Here is a 25281-nt window from a genome sequence, read left to right on the forward strand (position 1 = left end):
ATGAACTGTAGCGGGGAGCCCTTTACCCACATCTGGGAGTGGAAGAGATGCTCCTCCTCCTCTGGGTCTTCGGGTTCCTCCTTCTGGATCTTTGGGGTGGCAACGAAGGTGTTGGGCTCTGCATCAATAATCTACTTCCCTTTGTCATTCCCCTTGTTGGGTTCTGACTCAGAGTCAGAATATGCATCTGATTATGAAACCCTTAGCTTGGCCACCACTGACTGCTTGACCCGACACTCACTTGTGTTGTGAGTGGAGCTCTTATGGAACTCACACCACTTTCCCGTGTCATTTTTCGGCTTCATCTCGCTATTCTTTGCTTGTAGCTTTGGCGAGTTGTCTTGGGCCACCCTGCCTTGGCTTTGTCCTTTTTTCTGTCGTTTGGGGGCACCTTTCCCTTGCTTTGGATTCACAGATCCAAACTCTCGCTTCTTCTGTTTAAACTTTTTCTCGACCTTGACAGCATATTGGTGTTGGAAATAATACTGAGAGGGGGGGTGAATCAGTATTATCAAATTCTTTTAATAAATCTTCCTTATTTGTTCTTTGAATTATTTTTGCATGTCAGTACCATAAAATAATGAACATGAACAAAGAAAACAGATAGTCACACCAAGGAACACAAGATGTAAGGTGGAAACCCAATGTGGGTGAAAACCACCTGCTGCAATATGTCTCTATCTTCTTTCAAATTAGAAACTCCTTTTACAATGGTTTTGTACTGGTGCAGTCCTTTACCAGTACACAGGCTGCAACCTGCAGAGAGCTACAACTCTCTCTCTCGTTTTCCAGTCTCTCCTGGAAGGGAGCTACAACCCCCTACTTCTTTTCATAAAGCATCAAGTACATAAAAGTTACAGTCCACTACATTTATCAGATCAGCAATAACAGAACTAACCCAGAACACCTTATCAACAGAAAAATTCAATCAACAGAACATTTTAAGACAGAGACGCAGTTTTCCCTTCTGTGGCCTGCGTCGCTACGCAGTTCACCTTCTGCTTCCCTGCGTATACCCGCAGAGATCCTTCTGCCGCGCTGCGTGCCCACGCACTGTTCCTTCAACCGCACTGCGTACTGTTACTGCAGGTACGCACCCAGAGACATTATCGCGCCGCGTACTGTTACTGCAGGTACGCACCCAAAAATACTATCGCGTCGCGTACTTTTACTATGCGTACGCACCTGATCCTTAGTTGCTCTGCGTACCCACGCAGCTCTCCTTCTTCTGCTCTACGTACCCACGCAGGTCTCCTGTTTCTGCTCTTGCGTACCGATGCAGATCTCCTATTTCTACTCTGCGTACCGACGCAGATTTCCTGTTTCTGCTCTGCGTACCGACGCAGATCTCCTGTTTCTGCACTGCGTACCCACGCAGCTCTTCTGTTAGATACCTGCGTCCTTCTAATTAGGGCCGAATAGGCAATCCACCAGAGTGGCACAGATGCTCAGATCTGATCATGCGCTCGAGAGATCACCCTTCACAGATTCGTCTTCAACTTCCCTTTCATATAGATCAAGCTTTTAAGACCATAACCCAATATTTCAGATCTAAAGATATTCAATTGCAAAAGATGCTTAGCCAAGTCATCTCCTTTGCTTTATATAGGCAAGCTCCTCCTAAAATCATGGAACAATACCACGAGCCGACACCATAATAACCCAATACCGTCGGCTAAATACCAGAGTAACACATAAGAAACCCCACATGTGAATTTCTTTGCCTTGAAATGTGTGCACTGGGGGTACGCACCTCCTGAACGGTTGGCCTGCGTATCTGGACGCGGTCCCTGCATGGTGTACCTGCGGGTACGCACCTTCTGAACTGATTTCCTGCGTACTTCTTAATTTTCAACAAAATGAGAGCCTTGCCACGGGAGTTGCCATCAAGTACAACATCTGTAACATATAGCCATACCAGAAACATAATGCCAACAATCTCCCCCTTTGGACTTGATGGCAACCTCACAAACTTCAGCTTCATTCTCCCCCTTTGACATCAAGGGCAAAGGGGTATGCTCCCCCTGAGATCATGCTCCCCCTGAAAATGAACCAGATCTGCAACAAAGAACCATAATCCACCATGAAAGAGATAGAGACATATTGCAGCTATTTCCAAGATCTCCTTCTGACCATCCTCCATAATGCCAACAATGCATTATATGCTCCCCCTGAACCTGTACCATCAATCAGAAAAGGTTCAACAATAAGATGATGCATCAACAACCCCCAGCTTTTGCCTGAGGTATTCAAAAGTGTCCCTGGGTAATGGTTTGGTGAGAATATCAGCAACTTGTTCCTTAGAAGGAACATACTCCAACTTGACCTTCTGTTCAAGTACTTGTTCCCGGAGAAAATGGTACTTGATTGATATGTGCTTGGTTTTTGAATGCATAACAGGATTCTTTGAGATGTCGATTGCACTTGTGTTATCACATAAGATGGGGATTGGTGGTTTACAAGTGATTTGAAAATCCTGCAAAGTCTGCATCATCCAAAGGAGTTGGGTGCAACAAGATGCAGCAGCAACATATTCCGCTTCAACTGTAGACAAGGCAATTGAACTCTGTTTCTTGCTGAACCAAGATACCAGTCTGGAACCCATAAAGAATGCACCACCACTTGTGTTTTTCCTGTCATCCATGCTTCCGGCCCAATCTGCATCTGTATAAGCATGAAGTGTAAGATCTGTATCTCTAGGATACCATAAGCCATAACTTTGAGTCCCTTGAAGATATTTGAAAATTCTCTTCACTGCCTGAAGATGAGTCTCCTTCGGATTTGCCTGAAATCTTCCAACTATTCCAACTGCATGCATGATGTCCGGTCGGGTACCTGTCAAATAAAGTAAACTTCCAATCATAGATCTGTAGGTTGGTTGATGTACTGGTGCAGATTCATCATTTGCACTGAGGCTACATCCTGTGACCATGGGTGTACATACTGGTTTTGCATCTTCCATACCATATTTCTTCAAAATCTGTTTGAGATACTTGGTTTGAGATAAAAAGATTCCTCCTTCTTTTTGTTGGATTTGCAAACCAAGGAAATATGTCAGTTCTCCTAGCAAGGACATTTCAAATTCTTTGTGCATGACCAAGGCAAAGTTTTGACTCATAGCTTCTTCATTGCTCCCAAAAATGATGTCATCTACATACACAACAAGTATTAGCAATTTGTCATTTTCAACTTTTATATAAATATTGCTATCTGCCGATCCTTTTGAAAAACCTTGTTGATGAAGATATTTGTCCAAACGGTAGTACCAAGCCCTTGGAGCTTGTTTGAGACCATAGAGAGCCTTTTTCAATCTGCATACAAGATTTGGATCATTTCCAAGAATGAACCCATCTGACTGTTCAATGTACACTTCTTCTTCCAAATCTCCATTCAGAAAGGCTGATTTCACGTCCATTTGAAATACTTTGAAGTTTTGAAAACTTGAGAGAGCAAGAAACATTCGGATGGCCTCAAGTCTTGCAACAGGAGCAAAGGTTTCTTCAAAGTCTATTCCTTCTTGCTGCGCATACCCTTTACAAACAAGTCTGGCCTTGTTTCTAATTACTTCTCCATTTTCATTCAATTTGTTTTTGAAGACCCATTTTGTTCCGATAACATTCTTATCCTTTGGTCTAGGAACCAGTTCCCAAGTGTTGTTCTTTTCAATTTGCTCAAGTTCTTCATCCATTGCTTTCACCCAACATTCATCTTCGCATGCCTCTTTCACATTTTGTGGTTCAGTAGAGGAGAGTAATGCCAAATAGCTTGAAGCTTCTGCAACTGTTCTTCTTGTTTGTACACCTGCTTCTTTCTGCCCTATAATCTGAGATTCTGGATGATTCTTCTGAACATATCTGGATGGAGTCTTTTCTTCTATTCTTGTTTGCTCCTCTGGTTCTTCTTGAGGTTCTTCTTGAGGTTCCTCTTCTTCATCATTCTGTCGTTGGGAGTAGCCTTCATCTTCTTCGATGTCTTCATGATGTACTTGCCTAGGAATGTATCCCTTCTCATCAACCACTACATCAATGCTGTCAACAATTCTGCCAAGTCTTTTATTGTAGCATTTGTATGCTTTGCTATGTGGAGAGTAACCAAGAAGAATGCCTTCATCTGCTCTAGGTTCAAGTTTGCCAAGCTGCTCATCAGTATTCTTGATATAGCATTTGCTCCCAAAGATTTTGAAATGCTTTACTGAAGGAGTCCTACCACTCCAGAGCTCATGAGGAGTTTGAGTGCTGTTCATCCGGACATTTGTTTTGTTGAGAATAACAACTGCAGCATGTGCAGCTTCACCCCATAAAGTTGCGGGAGTTCCTGACTCATCAAGCATAGCACGAGCCATTTGTTGGATTGTTCTGTTCATTCTTTCCACAACTCCATTTTGCTGAGGAGTTCTTGCTGTAGAGAATTCTCTTCTTATCCCATGTTCTTCACAGAAATCGAAAAATTCATTTGAAGTAAATTCCCCACCTCTGTCAGATCTGAGGCACTTAATTTTGTGACCTGATTCATTTTCAACCAAGGCTTTGAAGGATTTGAATTTTTCGAATGCTTCATCTTTGTGCTTCATAAGTCCTAACCAGACAAACCTGGAGAAATCGTCAATGAATAATATCAAGTATTCTTCTCCTCGAGGTGTTCTTTTCTTGAAAGGACCGCATGTATCTGTATGTACTAGCTCAAGAGGCATGCTAGCTGATCCTTCTTTCTCTGGAAAGTTAGTTCTGGTTTGTTTTCCAAACTGACATGATTTGCATATGGTGTTGTCAGGAATTTTGATATCTGGAAGATCGCGAACTGCCTGATATTTGCATGCTTTCCTTATTTGTGAAAAGCTTAGATGTCCCAACCTCCGATGCCATAACCAGTGCTCATCATCCTTGCTCAGATAGCATTGTTGTTGTCCTTCTTTAAATATGTACAGATTATTTGGAGTTCTTTTGCCTTTGATTATTGTTTTACCTGTATCAAGATCACGGACAAGACATCCATTTGATCTGAATATAACCTCGGTTCTTTGATCACACATCTGGCTGACACTTAGAAGATTATGCTTCAATCCATCAACATACAAAACATTTCCAGCCTTGACCTTTTCTTTTAACTGAGCAATGCCTTTTCCTTTTATAGTTGCAGGAGTATCATTTCCAAAAGAGACTTTCTTTCCTTTTTCTAGAGCAGAATATGACTCAAGTTTTTCTTTATCACCTGTCATATGCTTCGAACATCCACTGTCAATGTACCATAGATTTTCCTGTCCCTCTGCATAAAATGCTATCCCACATCTTTCTGTTTGTGGTTCCTTTATTCTCCATGTTTTGGTGCTTGAGGCTTGTTCCTTTTTCTGCTGAAACCTGCTCCTGCATTCAGAGTCTTCATGACCAAAGTTATTGCAAATAGAACATTCAACTTCATTTTCAAGAACCGAAAAGTTGTTATAGGTCCTTTTTGTAATCCCGGTCATACTTCTTTGTTTTTGAGCTTCCCTAGTCATGATCGTTTTATATGCAACACATTGAGCTGCTTTGTGACCAAAGTTATGGCAAGAAAAGCATTGTCCATTGAAGAAACTTCTGCGGTTATCGAATCTGCCAGCCAATTGATTGTATTTTCTATTGTCATCTATTTTTGAACCAAATTGAGAAGATTTTACCTGTGGCTGGTTGTAGCTTTTGTTCACCCTTAAGATGGATTTCCCCTGATAGTTTCTGTTTGTAATTCGTCCCTGCTTTACCTGATGATCTTCATTGTGCTTTTGCTCATTTCTTCTTGTTGCATCAAGATAACTTTTTGAGGTGGATGCTTGAGAAGTTTCTCCATTATAGCCCAGACCTGTCTTGTTTAGTGGAGACCGCTGCACATTAATAATCTCATCCAAAGTTTCAGATCCCTTGACAAACTTGAGATTAATAGCTTTTGTTTTCTCAATCTCTTTTCTAAGACCAACAATTTCACCTTCTAATTTTTCAAGATGTTTTTCCTTTTCATCAATTTGAAATTATAGAGTATCAATGATCATGTTCTTTTCTTCTATACATCTCTTGAGTCTAGTATTTTCATCATAAAGGTTATCCACATCTATAGCATCCATATAATCATCATCTTCAAATGCCATTAACAACTTATATTCATTACCTTGTCCATCTTCATCACTGTTTGATAGACCATCACTATCCTCATGAGTGTAGTAGATTTTCTTATTTGCGTTCTGTTTCTTGTTCCACCTAGCAGGTTCCTTTCCTTTATCCTTATAAGGACATTTTGCAGCATAATGACCTACTCTTCCACAAGCAAAACATTTAAATGGTAACTTACCTTTGAACCTTCCAGAACCTCTTTGAAGATTTCTGACAAAATTTGATTCTTCTTCCTCTTCTTCTGGGACGTGGCTTGCTTCATAATAATCTCCTTTGCCTGATGCCTTGAAAGCAACTTCTCTTCTATCTGATGGACCTCCCTTTCTCATTTCATAAGCAGGTAGAATTCCATGTAGCTGAGACATAGTAAGAATTCGTAGATTTTCCTTTTCTTCTATTGCAGATACTTTAGATTCAAACTTGGGAGACAATGATCTTAGGACTTTTTCAACTACAATAGCCTCTTTTATTTCTTCACCCAAATTTTTCATACAATTAACAACCTCATCTACCCGAAGAAAATAGTTAGCCACACTTTCATCATTATACATTTTGAGAGTCTCATACTGAATTCTGAGAGTTTGAAGTTTAGCACGCTTTACCTGTTCATCTCCTTCATAGCTTGTGACAATTTTGTCCCATATCTCCTTTGCAGATTTATAGTGCATTACCTTCATGAATTCTGATTGAGATATACATCCTAATAGAGTACTGACTGCTTTCGCATTTGTTTCATACTTCTTTTTCTCGGCTGCATCTGTAGGAGTAGCTGAAGGAAAAGCGTAGCCTGTCTCTACGATGTCCCAAACTTCTGTACCAAGAGATTGAAGATAGGCAGTAACTCTTACCTTCCAATAATTAAAGTTTGTCCCATCAAAAACTGGTGGCCTGATTGATGCTTCTCTCTCGTAGTTGCTCATGATGAACGATCTACCTTCAAGCGATCAAGCTTCTCTGAAGGACCGGCTCTGATACCAATTGTTGGAAATAATACTGAGAGGGGGGGTGAATCAATATATATCAAATTCTTTTAATAAATCTTCCTTATTTGTTCTTTGAATTATTTTTGCATGTCAGTACCATAAAATAATGAACATGAACAAAGAAAACAGATAGTCACACCAAGGAACACAAGATGTAAGGTGGAAACCCAATGTGGGTGAAAACCACCTGCTGCAATATGTCTCTATCTTCTTTCAAATTAGAAACTCCTTTTACAATGGTTTTGTACTGGTGCAGTCCTTTACCAGTACACAGGCTGCAACCTGCAGAGAGCTACAACTTTCTCTCTTGTTTTCCAGTCTCTCCTGGAAGGGAGCTACAACCCCTACTTCTTTTCATAAAGCATCAAGTACATAAAAGTTACAGTCCACTACATTTATCAGATCAGCAATAACAGAACTAACCCAGAACACCTTATCAACAGAAAAATTCAATCAACAGAACATTTTAAGACAGAGACGCAGTTTTCCCTTCTGTGGCCTACGTCGCTACGCAGTTCACCTTCTGCTTCCCTGCGTATACCCGCAGAGATCCTTCTGCCGCGCTACGTGCCCACGCACTGTTCCTTCAACCGAACTGCGTACTGTTACTGTAGGTATGCACCCAGAGACATTATCGCGCCGCGTACTGTTACTGCAGGTACGCACCCAAAAATACTATCGCGTCGCGTACTTTTACTATGCGTACGCACCTGATCCTTAGTCGCTCTGCGTACCCATGCAGCTCTCCTTCTTCTGCTCTGCGTACCCACGCAGGTCTCCTGTTTCTGCTCTTGCGTACCGATGCAGATCTCTTGTTTCTGCTCTGCGTACCGACGCAGATTTCCTGTTTCTGCTCTGCGTACCGACGCAGATCTCCTGTTTCTGCACTGCGTACCCACGCAGCTCTTCTGTTAGATACCTGCGTCCTTCTGATTAGGGCCGAATAGGTAGTCCACCAGAGTGGCACAGATGCTCAGATCTGATCATGCGCTCGAGAGATCACCCTTCACAGATTCATCTTCAACTTCCCTTTCATATAGATCAAGCTTTTAAGACCATAACCCAATATTTCAGATCTAAAGATATTCAATTGCAAAAGATGCTTAGCCAAGTCATCTCCTTTGCTTTATATAGGCAAGCTCCTCCTAAAATCATGGAACAATACCACGAGCCGACACCATAATAACCCAATACCGTCGGCTAAATACCAAGAGTAACACATAAGAAAACCCCACATGTGAATTTCTTTGCGTTGAAATGTGTGCACTGGGGGTACGCACCTCCTGAACAGCTGGCCTGCGTATCTGGACGCGGTCCCTACATGGTGTACCTGCGGGTACACACCTTCTGAACTAATTTCCTGCGTACTTCTTAATTTTCAACAAAATGAGAGCCTTGCCACGGGAGTTGCCATCAAGTACAACATCTGTAACATATAGCCATACCAGAAACATAATGCCAACAATCTCCCCCTTTGGACTTGATGGCAACCTCACAAACTTCAGCTTCGTTCTCCCCCTTTGACATCAAGGGCAAAGGGGTATGCTCCCCCTGAGATCATGCTCCCCCTGAAAATGAACCAGATCTGCAACAAAGAACCATAATCCACCATGAAAGAGATAGAGACATATTGCAGCTATTTCCAAGATCTCCTTCTGACCATCCTCCATAATGCCAACAATGCATTATATGCTCCCCCTGAACCTGTACCATCAATCAGAAAAGGTTCAACAATAAGATGATGCATCAACAACCCCCAGCTTTTGCCTGAGGTATTCAAAAGTGTCCCTGGGTAATGGTTTGGTGAGAATATCAGCAACTTGTTCCTTAGAAGGAACATACTCCAACTTGACCTTCTGTTCAAGTACTTGTTCCCGGAGAAAATGGTACTTGATTGGTATGTGCTTGGTTTTTGAATGCATAACAGGATTCTTTGAGATGCTGATTGCACTTGTGTTATCACATAAGATGGGGATTGGTGGTTTACAAGTGATTTGAAAATCCTGCAAAGTCTGCATCATCCAAAGGAGTTGGGTGCAACAAGATGCAGCAGCAACATATTCCGCTTCAACTGTAGACAAGGCAATTGAACTCTGTTTCTTGCTGAACCAAGATACCAGTCTGGAACCCATAAAGAACGTGTTATCACTGAAAATTCTGTTGCCAAAAAATTTAGCCTAGCTTAAAGACAGGGTGTTTTTACAGCGCATAAATCCGTTAGCAGTTTCGCAGCTCCATCTGTTTTAGTGATTTCGTAGCAAAAACACTGACCTTGCACTGGCTGCGCTACGAAATTGGTGGAGCTATCCAGGATACTGTAGAATTAGAAACAAAACAAAATGATAAAAGCCACTTAAGCAATGCGAGACACGATGAAACTGCTGTGTGGCCACAATGTTGAGTTGAGGAGCAAGGACAGTAGAAATGTCATCAACAAAGAAAATATTTTAATTGCTAAGAATGATGAGAAAGGCAATGTAAGAATGCAGTTGAAGCCGCTTCAATGTTTGCTGGCTTTAAGATTGTCCCAGAAACTAACTATGACATGCAAAATCTGGGTGAAACAGAGACTGTTTGTATTTCAAATAATGGACCTGTTGATGTCATTAGTATGAATGGTGGATTTGTTTCTTTCTTGAATAAGTGGGAGCAGGTTCATGAATCTTGTTTTGATCTGCATTTCAGTAATGTAAATGAGAGGGATTCATCAGCAATGTTTGAAGTCCAAGGTTTGGCCGTTTGCTGGGAAAATTTTCCGATGAACGCTAGAGCAGAGAGGCAGTTAATCATGTTCAAGTTATTGTGGCGCCTTTATAGCTGCCAGATGTTCAAAAGTTGCCACACGCTAAATTGCGCATGCATGCATTGAATTTTAAAAAAAAAGGGCATCTTGACACGGCAGGCTATGTCGGTAAAAACATGTTTATTTGGCGTTGAGCTTCTCAAAAGTCGAATTGCTGCTTTGTTTGTGGCTGTGGGATATTAAATCTTGATGTAAAATATACAGAGTGGTGGCAGTTGTTCGATAGTATGGTGAATCTATATCTCTGCTCGGCGCTCTCCACGATTCACTTGCAGAGCTTGGCAATCTTAAGCTTCAACGTTTACCTGAGAAGTACAATGGGTTAGTTTTGACTCTTATGGAATCAATTTCAAGTTTAATTGTTCTGGGAAACAGTTCGGAATTTGGAAAAGCGGTGCTATGGCTCGAGGACCTGAGTATGAGGCAGCAGCATTGTGTGTTGTTTGTAAATTATGGAGCATGCGGAGTCCTTTGGATTTGATGGGAACCACGCTGTATGTACTAACTGGAGAATGGATTGAATGTTCATCTGGAATTGGTGCTGGTGTTGATTCGTTTTATGAATACCTCTTAAAAGCTTACATACCTTTTGGAAGGAACGAGTATTGGAATACGTTCCACTCAGCATATATTGCTGTACAGAAGCATTTTCGACATGGTCCATGGTATCATGAAGCAGATGCGTTCTTGCAACTCTGTTATACAAGGGAAAACAACTTGTCTTCACACAAACGGATTCTTGATGAAATTGCCCAACATTTACTTAGCGATTCTATGCTGTCAGCATCATGTGATGAACAATCTTTTGTGGTAAAGGTATCCATGTATGATGCGCTGAAGAAGCGGAGGTAAGAACAAGATGAAGGGCACTTGCTAGAAGTAGCAGAGGCATATAAGAAGGCTCTTGTAGTGGATCCTACATACAAGCTTGCTGCGGAGTACTTGGCAATTGTCTTGACAGACCTTGAGACCAGTTTGAAACTTGCAGGAAATGTCCATGAAGGAATTCAGAAGTACTCTGAAGCTCTAAAAGTAGATAGCCGCTATGTTATTGCTTAGTATAATTTGGGGGTGGATTATTCAGAAATGATGCAATATGATATGGCACTTAATTGCTATGAAAAAGCTGCATTGCAAAGGCCTATGTATGCTGAAGCATATCGCAACATGGGTGTGATGTATAAGAACCGTGGAGATGTGGATGCAGCTATTGCGTGTTATGAGAGGTGTTTGACTGTATCTCCAAATTTTGAAATTGCTAAGAATAACATGACTATAGCCCTTACAGACCTTGGTACAAAGGTGAAGCGTGAAGGAGATATACATCAGGGTATAGCTCATTACAAGAAGGCATTGCTTTATAATTGGCACTATGCAGATGCTATGTATAATCTTGGTATTGTATATAGTGAATTACTAAAATTTGACATGGCAATTGTGATGTATGAGCTCGCCCTGCACTTCAATCCACATTGTGCGGAAGCATGCAATAATTTAGGAGTCATTTATAAAGACAGGGATAATCTTGACAAAGCTGTGGAGTGCTACCAGATGGCTTTGTCGATCAAACATAGTTTTTCACAGTCTCTTAATAATCTTGGTGTGGTCTACACTGTCCAGGGTAAAATGGATGCTGCTGCAAGCATGATTGAAAAGGCTATAATGGAAAATCCTGCATATGCAGAAGATTATAATAATCTAGGGGTTTTGCACAGGGATACAGGTAATATCATGCTTGCGATAGAGGCATATGAGCGGTGTTTGAAAATTGATCCAGACTCTCGGAATGCTGGTCAAAATCGCTTGCTGGCCATGAACTACATTTATGAGGGCGAAGATGTTAAGCTTTATAATGCACACGAGGAGATAGACTTGAAGTTTCAATGGGAATGGAACCCTCTGTTTTCACAGCGCAATACCTTTGTAATTAATTAGTTTGTTTAGATATGGATAAGATAATTAATGATAGGATTCCGAGCTCCCTTCATGCTTGTTGAGGAGTCTCAGGTAGTAGTATTTTGGTTTTGCTATATATAGAAATGACTCTGATGTAAAAAAGGTTGGACATTTTATACAAAAACAGAGTTATTTGGGCCAATGTAAGACTTGTTACAGTAATAGTAAAACAGTGGTTATTTCTTCTCAAGATTCTCGATGGATTATTTTGTTCAAATGTGATTGTAGTGTATTCTCTCAATGTTCTTTTTGCAGCCTTGTGATAACATAATCACTCAGAATTCATTTCTAATGCTCTGACTTCCTGTATGTTTGGCAAGCTGTGGTTTGTATGAAATATGTTTGAACATCTAATGCAAAGAGCCTTGACTTCCATGAAATGACTGTGCTTTGTTTATTAAATGTGTAAGACTCCATAGCCCAATGAAGACCAATTTGATATGTGTTCAACCAGCTGTTGTTTTCATGAATGAGTGAAGAGTTAGCCATCTTTTGTTGTGATTGATTTCTATTATAAGTCTGTGAGAGAGCCCTCTCTGGCTAGGAAGGCTAATTCCTAGTCTAAAGTCTGGTTGAAAGAGTTACATAAAATCTTACTTGGTTGCAGCCCTTAGTAGTGATTTTGTGATAACATTTTGGTGCGTCTGCCGGGAGCCTGAAGCTTACTCTCTCCCGAAATTTGAAGATTGGATTTCTGAAGGTAGCAGGAGTTCAAAATGATTTTCAAGGCTGCAAAACTACCTTGGCGACTCCATTGTTGAAGAATTCAAGGTTTATATATTCATGGTGATTCCACTGGAGTTATGAAGGACCCAGAAGCTGCCATTCTTTGTTCAAGGTATGCATGCATAGATTTCTCAGGAATTCATGGTTTCCCAAATCATTTTCCCAAGGATGCATATTTTCTAAGGAATGGTCCCAAATACAACGGAGAAGATTTGAGTTTAACCTTGGATCATATTTCAGATTTCTGTCATTTTGCTGAGCTTCTTAGAGTTAGACATGAGGATGTTTGCATAAGGTTATTCTATGATTCACTTCAAGGGAAATGCAAACAGTGGGTTGAATGCTTTCCTGCCAAGTCCATTAAGTCATTCCAAGACCTTTGGCTCATGTTCTTGGAGGAATGGAGAGATAGGTCAGAGGTGGAGGTAAACTCTCCTTCAGTTGAGGGTTTCAAACAATGGAATGATGATCATAGTAAAGAAGAAACAAATGAATCTTTTTCTTTGTCCTTATCCTCATATCTAAAATCCTTTGACTGCAAGTCAGAGGATAAGATGAAATTTTTTGATGAATTTGCCAAAGACATTGAGAAAGAAATTGAAGGTTTAGAAGGACAAATTCAGGCATATAATTTTCATGATCATGATCATTATTCTCAGAAATTTTCTATGGCAGAACGCAAGGAGACTATGCTGGTTCCTTTCTCTTTCACGATTGAGGAACTGAACACTGTGGTTGAAGATCAGTTTGCACAGCTGGAAAGTTTCAAGGAAGGACAAGCTGATCATGTGTTCTGGGATCCTATAGCTGATTACATGGAAGAGTTTTACTCTCCAGTGTTTCAGTTTTCCTATAAAGATCAGAGGCAGTTTCAGTGGCAGCGGTCATCACACTGTCAGATTGGCTCTGAACTCCAATGCGGTCAAAGAAGTCAAATGTCAGATAAAACAAATGATTGGCTGCATTGGAAATTTCATATTGATTGAGCAGAAGGAAATTGAAATTGTTAGGGTAGGTAGGTAGGTAAATTGCAAATAAGCTCAAGGTCAACTGAGCATTTTTCAGTAGATGTAGTTTTTCTTTTCTCCTCCAGTCATGCTTGTCAAGCAAATTTCTTTTTGTCACAAATAGATAAGGCACTGGAGCTGCGAGTTCTTAGTGTACCACAAGGGCACACTATCCCAAGTGGAGCCACTGTTATCACTGAAAATTCTGTTGCCAAAAAATTTAGCCTAGCTTAAAGACAGGGTGTTTTTGCAGCGCATAAATCCGTTAGCAGTTTCGCAGCGCCATCTGTTTTAGTGATTTCGTAGCGAAAACACTGACCTTGCACTGGCTGCGCTACGAAATTGGTGGAGCTATCCAGGATACTGTAGAATTAGAAACAAAACAAAATGATAAAAGCCACTTAAGCAATGCGAGACACGATGAAACTGCTGTGTGGCCACAATGTTGAGTTGAGGAGCAAGGACAGTAGAAATGTCATCAACAAAGAAAATATTTTAATTGCTAAGAATGATGAGAAAGGCAATGTAAGGAATGCAGTTGAAGCCGCTTCAATGTTTGCTGGCTTTAAGATTGTCCCAGAAACTAACTATGACATGCAAAATCTGGGTGAAACAGAGACTGTTTGTATTTCAAATAATGGACCTGTTGATGTCATTAGTATGAATGGTGGATTTGTTTCTTTCTTGAATAAGTGGGAGCAGGTTCATGAATCTTGTTTTGATCTGCATTTCAGTAATGTAAATGAGAGGGATTCATCAGCAATGTTTGAAGTCCAAGGTTTGGCCGTTTGCTGGGAAAATTTTCCGATGAACGCTAGAGCAGAGAGGCAGTTAATCATGTTCAAGTTATTGTGGCGCCTTTATAGCTGCCAGATGTTCAAAAGTTGCCACACGCTAAATTGCGCATGCATGCATTGAATTTAAAAAAAAAAGGGCATCTTGACACGGCAGGCTATGTCGGTAAAAACATGTTTATTTGGCGTTGAGCTTCTCAAAAGTTGAATTGCTGCTTTGTTTGTGGCTGTGGGATATTAAATCTTGATGTAAAATATACAGAGTGGTGGCAGTTGTTCGATAGTATGGTGAATCTATATCTCTGCTCGGCGCTCTCCACGATTCACTTGTAGAGCTTGGCAATCTTAAGCTTCAACGTTTACCTGAGAAGTACAATGGGTTAGTTTTGACTCTTATGGAATCAATTTCAAGTTTAATTGTTCTGGGAAACAGTTCGGAATTTGGAAAAGCAGTGTTATGGCTCGAGGACCTGAGTATGAGGCAGCAGCATTGTGTGTTGTTTGTAAATTATGGAGCATGCGGAGTCCTTTGGATTTGATGGGAACCACGCTGTATGTACTAACTGGAGAATGGATTGAATGTTCATCTGGAATTGGTGCTGGTGTTGATTCGTTTTATGAATACCTCTTAAAAGCTTACATAACTTTTGGAAGGAACGAGTATTAGAATACGTTCCACTCAGCATATATTGCTGTACAGAAGCATTTTCGACATGGTCCATGGTATCATGAAGCAGATGCGTTCTTGCAACTCTGTTATACAAGGGAAAACAACTTGTCTTCACACAAACGGATTCTTGATGAAATTGCTCAACATTTACTTAGCGATTCTATGCTGTCAGCATCATGTGATGAACAATCTTTTGTGGTAAAGGTATCCATGTATGATGCGCTGAAGAAGCGGAGGTAAGAACAAGATGAAGGGCACTTGCTAGAAGCAGCAGAGGCATATAAGAAGGCTCTTGTAGTGGATCCTACATACAAGCTTGCTGCGGAGTACTTGGCAATTGTCTTGACAGACCTTGAGACCAGTTTGAAACTTGCAGGAAATGTCCATGAAGGAATTCAGAAGTACTCTGAAGCTCTAAAAGCAGATAGCCGCTATGTTATTGCTTAGTATAATTTGGGGGTGGTTTATTCAGAAATGATGCAATATGATATGGCACTTAATTGCTATGAAAAAGCTGCATTGCAAAGGCCTATGTATGCTGAAGCATATCGCAACATGGGTGTGATGTATAAGAACCGTGGAGATGTGGATGCAGCTATTGCATGTTATGAGAGGTGTTTGACTGTATCTCCAAATTTTGAAATTGCTAAGAATAACATGACTATAGCCCTTACAGACCTTGGTACAAAGGTGAAGCGTGAAGGAGATATACATCAGGGTATAGCTCATTACAAGAAGGCATTGCTTTATAATTGGCACTATGCAGATGCTATGTATAATCTTGGTGTCGTATATGGTGAATTACTAAAATTTGACATGGCAATTGTGATGTATGAGCTCGCCCTGCACTTCAATCCACATTGTGCGGAAGCATGCAATAATTTAGGAGTCATTTATAAAGACAGGGATAATCTTGACAAAGCTGTGGAGTGCTACCAGATGGCTTTGTCGATCAAACATAGTTTTTCACAGTCTCTTAATAATCTTGGTGTGGTCTACACTGTCCAGGGTAAAATGGATGCTGCTGCAAGCATGATTGAAAAGGCTATAATGGAAAATCCTGCATATGCAGAAGATTATAATAATCTAGGGGTTTTGCACAGGGATACAGGTAATATCATGCTTGCGATAGAGGCATATGAGCGGTGTTTGAAAATTGATCCAGACTCTCGGAATGCTGGTCAAAATCGCTTGCTGGCCATGAACTACATTTATGAGGGCGAAGATGTTAAGCTTTATAATGCACACGAGGAGATAGACTTGAAGTTTCAATGGGAATGGAACCCTCTGTTTTCACAGCGCAATACCTTTGTAATTAATTAGTTTGTTTAGATATGGATAAGATAATTAATGATAGGATTTCGAGCTCCCTTCATGCTTGTTGAGGAGTCTCAGGTAGTAGTATTTTGGTTTTGCTATATATAGAAATGACTCTGATGTAAAAAAGGTTGGACATTTTATACAAAAACAGAGTTATTTGGGCCAATGTAAAGACTTGTTACAGTAATAGTAAAACAGTGGTTATTTCTTCTCAAGATTCTCGATGGATTATTTTGTTCAAATGTGATGGTGGTGTATTCTCTCAATGTTCTTTTTGCAGCCTTGTTATAACATAATCACTCAGAATTCATTTCTAATGCTCTGACTTCCTGTATGTTTGGCAAGCTGTGGTTTATATGAAATATGTTTGAACATCTAATGCAAAGAGCCTTGACTTCCATGAAATGATTGTGCTTTGTTTATTAAATGTGTAAGACTCCATAGCCCAATGAAGACCAATTTGATATGTGTTCAACCAACTGTTGTTTTCATGAATGAGTGAAGAGTTAGCCATCTTTTGTTGTGATTGATTTCTATTATAAGTCTGTGAGAGAGCCCTCTCTGACTAGGAAGGCTAATTCCTAGTCTAAAGTCTGGTTGAAAGAGTTACATAAAATCTTACTTGGTTGCAGCCCTTAGTAGTGATTTTGTGATAACAGAACGCACCACCACTTGTGTTTTTCCTGTCATCCACGCTTCCGGCCCAATCTGCATCTGTATAAGCATGAAGTGTAAGATCTGTATCTCTAGGATACCATAAGCCATAACTTTGAGTCCCTTGAAGATATTTGAAAATTCTCTTCACTGCGTGAAGATGAGTCTCCTTCGGATTTGCCTGAAATCTTCCAACTATTCCAACTGCATGCATGATGTCCGGTCGGGTACCTGTCAAATAAAGTAAACTTCCAATCATAGATCTGTAGGTTGGTTGATGTACTGGTGCAGATTCATCATTTGCACTGAGGCTACATCCTGTGACCATGGGAGTACATACTGGTTTTGCATCTTCCATACCATATTTCTTCAAAATCTGTTTGAGATACTTGGTTTGAGATAAAAAGATTCCTCCTTCTTTTTGTTGGATTTGTAAACCAAGGAAATATGTCAGTTCTCCTAGCAAGGACATTTCAAATTCTTTCTGCATGACCAAGGCAAAGTTTTGACTCATAGCTTCTTCATTGCTCCCAAAAATGATGTCATCTACATACACAACAAGTATTAGCAATTTGTCATTTTCAACTTTTATATAAAGATTGCTATCTGCCGATCCTTTTGAAAAACCTTGTTAATGAAGATATTTGTCCAAACGGTAGTACCAAGCCCTTGGAGCTTGTTTGAGACCATAGAGAGCCTTTTTCAATCTGCATACAAGATTTGGATCATTTCCAAGAATGAACCCATCTGGCTGTTCAATGTACACTTCTTCTTCCAAATCTCCATTCAGAAAGGTTGATTTCACGTCCATTTGAAATACTTTGAAGTTTTGAAAACTTGAGAGAGCAAGAAACATTCGGATGGCCTCAAGTCTTGCAACAGGAGCAAGGTTTCTTCAAAGTCTATTCCTTCTTGCTGCGCATACCCTTTACAAACAAGTCTGGCCTTGTTTCTAATTACTTCTCCATTTTCATTCAATTTGTTTTTGAAGACCCATTTTGTTCCGATAACATTCTTATCCTTTGGTCTAGGAACCAGTTCCCAAGTGTTGTTCTTTTCAATTTGCTCAAGTTCTTCATCCATTGCTTTCACCCAACATTCATCTTCGCATCTCTTTCACATTTTGTGGTTCAGTAGAGGAGAGTAATGCCAAATAGCTTGAAGCTTCTGCAACTGTTCTTCTTGTTTGTACACCTGCTTCTTTCTGCCCTATAATCTGAGATTCTGGATGATTCTTCTGAACATATCTGGATGGAGTCTTTTCTTCTATTCTTGTTTGCTCCTCTGGTTCTTCTTGAGGTTCCTCTTCTTCATCATTCTGTCGTTGGGAGTAGCTTTCATCTTCTTCGATGTCTTCATGATTTACTTGCCTAGGAATGTATCCCTTCTCATCAACCACTACATCAATGCTGTCAACAATTCTGCCAAGTCTTTTATTGTAGCATTTGTATGCTTTGCTATGTGGAGAGTAACCAAGAAGAATGCCTTCATCTGCTCTAGGTTCAAGTTTGCCAAGCTGCTCATCAGTATTCTTGATATAGCATTTGCTCCCAAAGATTTTGAAATGCTTTACTGAAGGAGTCCTACCACTCCAGAGCTCATGAGGAGTTTGAGTGCTATTCACCCGGACATTTGTTTTGTTGAGAATAACAACTGCAGCATGTGCAGCTTCACCCCAGAAAGTTGCGGGAGTTCCTGACTCATCAAGCATAGCACGAGCCATTTGTTGGACTGTTCTGTTCATTCTTTCCACAACTCCATTTTGCTGAGGAGTTCTTGCTGTAGAGAATTCTCTTCTTATCCCATGTTCTTCACAGAAATCGAAAAATTCATTTGAAGTAATTTCCCACCTTGTAGATCTGAGGCACTTAATTTTGTGACCTGATTCATTTTCAACCAAGGCTTTGAAGGATTTGAATTTTTCGAATGCTTCATCTTTGTGCTTCATAAGTCCTAACCAGACAAACCTGGGAGAAATCGTCAATGAATAATATCAAGTATTCTTCTCCTCGAGGTGTTCTTTTCTTGAAAGGACCGCATGTATCTGTATGTACTAGCTCAAGAGGCATGCCAGTGATCCTTCTTTCTTTGGAAAGTTAGTTCTGGTTTGTTTTCCAAACTGACATGATTTGCATATGGTGTTCTCAGGAATTTTGATATCTGGAAGATCGCGAATTGCCTGATATTTGCATGCTTTCCTTATTTGTGAAAAGTTAGATGTCCAACCTCTGATGCCATAACTAGTGTCTTCATCCTTGCTCAGATAGCATTGTTGTTGTCCTTTTCAAATTTGTACAGATTATTTTGGAGTTCTTTGCCTTTGATTACTGTTTTACCTGCTATTCAAGATCACGAACAAGGACATCCATTTGATCTGAATATAACCTCGGTTCTTTGATCACACATCTGGCTGACACTTAGAAGATTATGCTTCAATCCATCAACATACAAAACATTTCCAGCCTTGACCTTTTCTTTTAACTGAGCAATGCCTTTTCCTTTTATAGTTGCAGGAGTATCATTTCCAAAAGAGACTTTCTTTCCTTTTTCTAGAGCAGAATATGACTCAAGTTTTTCTTTATCACCTGTCATATGCTTCGAACATCCACTGTCAATGTACCATAGATTTTCCTGTCCCTCTGCATAAAATGCTATCCCACATCTTTCTGTTTGTGGTTCCTTTATTCTCCATGTTTTGGTGCTTGAGGCTTGTTCCTTTTTCTGCTGAAACCTGCTCCTGCATTCAGAGTCTTCATGACCAAAGTTATTGCAAATAGAACATTCAACTTCATTTTCAAGAACCGAAAAGTTGTTATAGGTCCTTTTTGTAATCCCGGTCATACTTCTTTGTTTTTGAGCTTCCCTAGTCATGATCATTTTATATGCAACACATTGAGCTGCTTTGTGACCAAAGTTATGGCAAGAAAAGCATTGTCCATTGAAGAAACTTCTGCGGTTATCGAATCTGCCAGCCAATTGATTGTATTTTCTATTGTCATCTATTCTTGAACCAAATTGAGAAGATTTTACCTGTGGCTGGTTGTAGCTTTTGTTCACCCTTAAGATGGATTTCCCCTGATAGTTTCTGTTTGTAATTCGTCCCTGCTTTACCTGATGATCTTCATTGTGCTTTTGCTCATTTCTTCTTGCTGCATCAAGATAACTTTTTGAGGTGGATGCTTGAGAAGTTTCTCCATTATAGCACAGACCTGTCTTGTTTAGTGGAGACCGCTGCACATTAATAATCTCATCCAAAGTTTCAGATCCCTTGACAAACTTGAGATTAATAGCTTTTGTTTTCTCAATCTCTTTTCTAAGACCAACAATTTCACCTTCTAATTTTTCAAGATGTTTTTCCTTTTCATCAATTTGAAATTATAGAGTATCAATGATCATGTTCTTTTCTTCTATACATCTCTTGAGTCTAGTAATTTCATCATAAAGGTTATCCACATCTATAGCATCCATATAATCATCATCTTCAAATGCCATTAACAACTTATATTCATTACCTTGTCCATCTTCATCACTGTTTGATAGACCATCACTATCTTCATGAGTGTAGTAGCTTTTCTTATTTGCGTTCTGTTTCTTGTTCCACCTAGCAGGTTCCTTTCCTTTATCCTTATAAGGACATTTTGCAGCATAATGACCTACTCTTCCACAAGCAAAACATTTAAAGGGTAACTTACCTCTGAACCTTCCAGAACCTCTTTGAAGATTTCTGACAAAATTTGATTCTTCTTCCTCTTCTTCTGGGACGTGTCTTGCTTCATAATAATCTCCTTTGCCTGATGCCTTGAAAGCAGCTTCTCTTCTATCTGATGGACCTCCCTTTCTCATTTCATAAGCAGTTAGAATTCCATGTAGCTCAGACATAGTAAGAATTCGTAGATTTTCCTTTTCTTCTATTGCAGATACTTTAGATTCAAACTTGGGAGACAATGATCTTAGGACTTTTTCAACTACAATAGCCTCTTTTATTTCTTCACCCAAATTTTTCACACAATTAACAACCTCATCTACCCGAAGAAAATAGTTAGCCACACTTTCATCATTATACATTTTGAGAGTCTCATACTGAATTCTGAGAGTTTGAAGTTTAGCACGCTTTACCTGTTCATCTCCTTCATAGCTTGTGACAATTTTGTCCCATATCTCCTTTGCGGATTTATAGTGCATTACCTTCATGAATTCTGATTGAGATATACATCCTAATAGAGTACTGACTGCTTTCGCATTTGTTTCATACTTCTTTTTCTCGGCTGCATCTGTAGGAGTAGTTGAAGGAAAAGCGTAGCCTGTCTCTACGATGTCCCAAACTTCTGTACCAAGAGATTGAAGATAGGCAGTAACTCTTACCTTCCAATAATTGAAGTTTGTCCCATCAAAAACTGGTGGCCTGATTGATGCTTCTCTCTCGTAGTTGCTCATGATGAACGATCTACCTTCAAGCGATCAAGCTTCTCTGAAGGACCGGCTCTGATACCAATTGTTGGAAATAATACTGAGAGGGGGGTGAATCAGTATTATCAAATTCTTTTAATAAATCTTCCTTATTTGTTCTTTGAATTATTTTTGCATGTCAGTACCATAAAATAATGAACATGAACAAAGAAAATAGATAGTCACACCAAGGAACACAAGATGTAAGGTGGAAACCCAATGTGGGTGAAAACCACCTGCTGCAATATGTCTCTATCTTCTTTCAAATTAGAAACTCCTTTTACAATGGTTTTGTACTGGTGCAGTCCTTTACCAGTACACAGGCTGCAACCTGCAGAGAGCTACAACTTTCTCTCTTGTTTTCCAGTCTCTCCTGGAAGGGAGCTACAACCCCCTACTTCTTTTCATAAAGCATCAAGTACATAAAAGTTACAGTCCACTACATTTATCAGATCAGCAATTACAAAACTAACCCAGAACACCTTATCAACAGAAAAATTCAATCAACAGAACATTTTAAGACAGAGACGCAGTTTTCCCTTCTGTGGCCTGCGTCGCTACGCAGTTCACCTTCTGCTTCCCTGCGTATACCCGCAGAGATCCTTCTACCGCGCTGCGTGCCCACGCATTGTTCCTTCAACCGAACTGCGTACTGTTACTGCAGGTACGCACCCAGAGACATTATCGCGCCGCGTACTGTTACTGCAGGTACGCACCCAAAAATACTATCGCGCCGCGTACTTTTACTATGCGTACGCACCTGATCCTTAGTCACTCTGCGTACCCACACAGCTCTCCTTCTTCTGCTCTGTGTACCCACGCAGGTCTCCTGTTTCTGCTCTTGCGTACCGACACAGATCTCCTGTTTCTGCTCTGCGTACCGACGCAGATCTCCTGTTTCTGCTCTGCGTACCGACGCAGATCTCCTGTTTCTGCTCTGCGTACCGACGCAGATCTCCTGTTTCTGCACTGTGTACCCACGCAGCTCTTCTGTTAGATACCTGCGTCCTTCTGATTAGGGCCGAATAGGCAGTCCACCAGAGTGGCACAGATGCTCAGATCTGATCATGTGCTCGAGAGATCACCCTTCACAGATTCGTCTTCAACTTCCCTTTCATATAGATCAAGCTTTTAAGACCATAACCCAATATTTCAGATCTAAAGATATTCAATTGCAAAAGATGCTTAGCCAAGTGATCTCCTTTGCTTTATATAGGTAAGCTCCTCCTAAAATCATGGAACAATACCACGAGCTGACACCATAATAACCCAATACCGTCGGCTAAATACCAAGAGTAACACATAAGAAAACCCCACATGTGAATTTCTTTGCCTTGAAATGTGTGCACTGGGGGTACGCACCTCCTGAACGGCTGGCCTGCGTATCTGGACGCGGTCCCTGCATGGTGTACCTGCAGGTACGCACCTTCTGAACTGATTTCCTGCGTACTTCTTAATTTTCAACAAAATGAGAGCCTTGCCACGGGAGTTGCCATCAAGTACAACATCTGTAACATATAGCCATACCAGAAACATAATGCCAACAATTGGTATGTCGTGCCAAGGAATGAGATGTTTAGGAATTCTATTTCGTCTTGGATGTACTTGTGCAGGCAACCGTAGTATCTGAGTACCAAATGCTGCTCTAAATCCTTGATACCCAACTTTGTACGAAGGGTATGGAAAATATTGGTAAACTTCGGCACATCTTGGTCCCTTCCCTACCGCAGTGTGGTCCACTTTATGTATTGATCCTCATAGCTTCCGACAGGGTAGTACTACTCCTTGATGGCAGTCTGGAATGAATTCCAAGTGGGTGTGGCTGAAAATAGTGAGCCCGTACTTTCAACGTTCTGCTCGCAGTAGGTTTCCTACCAGTCCTTGACGTGGGGGGCTGCTTTGAGAAGAGCAAAAATAATCTTTTCCTGACTCGAAAAATCATGAACATAAAAATACCCTTCTAGCATATTTAACCATTTATCTACGACATCAGCATCTATTTGACCCTCGAAGATGGAGATTTCAAAATTAACTTGTACCTTAAAGGGTGTGGCATTTCTAGAGTAGTTGTTGGAAACCGATGCATCGCCTCTTATGGGTAGCCGCTGAAGGATCTAGCAAAGTTGTCCATCATCGCGTTCCTTTACCGCTCAAGGGCTTCTTCGAGCAAGATTTTGATAAGATCTCCTACCACCTCATCTTTCTTTTCATCCGCCATGGGAGGCCGTCGAGATTTGTGAGGCTGGTCTTGCAAAGGTTCGACTAGTTCAAGCCCTAACTCCTTATATCCCGACCTCGTTGGGGACATGCAAAGAAAATCAGAGAAAGCAAACCGCTCTGATACCACTGATCTGGATTTAAATAGGAATGCAATAAATTATAGAGATAACCATAAATATAGAGATGTAGCGGAAATAATACTTCATTTCATTACTGTAAAATACTGAAATATGCTTACAAACAGAAATGCAAATAAACCAGTTAGGGCGATGGTAGCTTATCTCTGAGAAGAGATGTGGCAAATGCATGCCTCTGAACTGTGTTACAATGAGGCTCTAAGTCCTATTTATTGTTGAGAAACAATGTAAAACCCTAAACATCCAAAAACCTAACTCTAGAAGATGAAACGCCAAATTGTGGGCCCCGTTTGGGTAAATTGGTACATCAACTTCCCGAGGTCGTAACTTTAGCATATGATCTCCGTTTGACGTGCACAATATCTTGTTAGAAATATCTATCTGAGAACTACAACTTTGGGAAGAGCAACATTTGTCCATGGACCCATGTTTCTCTTAGTTTTCTCAAAAAACGTCGTTTAGGGCCTTAAAATGGCTCTGGAAGTTCAGAACCCAAAAAATTGCTAAAAATAGTAAACTGTGCTACAATTAAGGAAACCGAAAAGCTGAAAGAAACAATGGTGAGGGTCCAAGTGGACTTGGCAAGTGGCCACCAATATCCACCTGGACCACGGGGTGACTGGAAAAGGGCTCAGTTACTCCATACATCGCGAGTTCTAGTTTTAATCTCTTCAAATCAGTGCGAGGAGGAAATTGATCAGTAGCGTCGGTCTTGTAAACTGGGATAAAAGGAAGATTCTTGGGAAATGATGCAAAAGGGAATTATTCTTCTCATGAATAGGGACATACTGGGAGTTTCTTCATGATGGGAAAACATGTCGGTTTCAATATAGAGGTCATCCAGGATCGTGGACCGGGAGTACAGGGATAGTGATAAAATGTTGGGTAACACATAGTGACCCAACTGATGGCATGCTAAACATTTAACTTGCTTGGATCCCTCTTCTTCCCACCCTTCAAAGTGGACCCCCCAAATGGCCCTTTATTTTCCTTCTACTTACCCTAGCTTGCCAAAGCAAGGTTCTTCTCTTCTTTGAATCTCTTCCTCTGATATCCTTGATAACCACTTTCTCATATCTCCTATTAGATGAAACTATCCCAAAGTCACACCCAATTGGGTGGGTGACCCTGACCCATAACACACCTAATAAGGACCTCCTGCTGCTCTGAGAAACTATTCAAGTCTATACGCACTAGCTCCTCCTCAACAATTGTCTCTCCAATAACAACCAATTTGTCCCTAGCCTATGTCAGCCCAGAAAAATAAGATTCCATGCTCTTTCCCTTGGACATTCTTGTGCCATGCCACTTTTTCTTTAGCATCATCTTTTGACTCTAATAGTCACTCTAATATAATTTCGTGAGTGCATCTCACATATTTTTCGCAGTATCCTTCTCTAACATATGGGGTATGAGACCCCATTGGGA

The 25281-nt window shown here is 40.5% G+C and overlaps 2 pseudogenes; both read left to right on the plus strand.

Annotated features, from left to right (window-relative positions):
* LOC149167970 (putative UDP-N-acetylglucosamine--peptide N-acetylglucosaminyltransferase SPINDLY) overlaps positions 1 to 12150 on the plus strand; it is a 71658-nt pseudogene extending 59508 nt beyond the window's left edge.
* Positions 12151 to 14020: 1870 nt separating this feature from the next.
* LOC149167971 (putative UDP-N-acetylglucosamine--peptide N-acetylglucosaminyltransferase SPINDLY) overlaps positions 14021 to 25281 on the plus strand; it is a 69145-nt pseudogene continuing 57884 nt past the window's right edge.

This window comes from Pinus tabuliformis, chromosome 5_1, assembly GCF_031772625.1.
Source record: "Pinus tabuliformis cultivar Carrire ecotype Pingquan chromosome 5_1, CPIR1, whole genome shotgun sequence".
NCBI classification, from domain to species: domain Eukaryota; kingdom Viridiplantae; phylum Streptophyta; class Pinopsida; order Pinales; family Pinaceae; genus Pinus; species Pinus tabuliformis.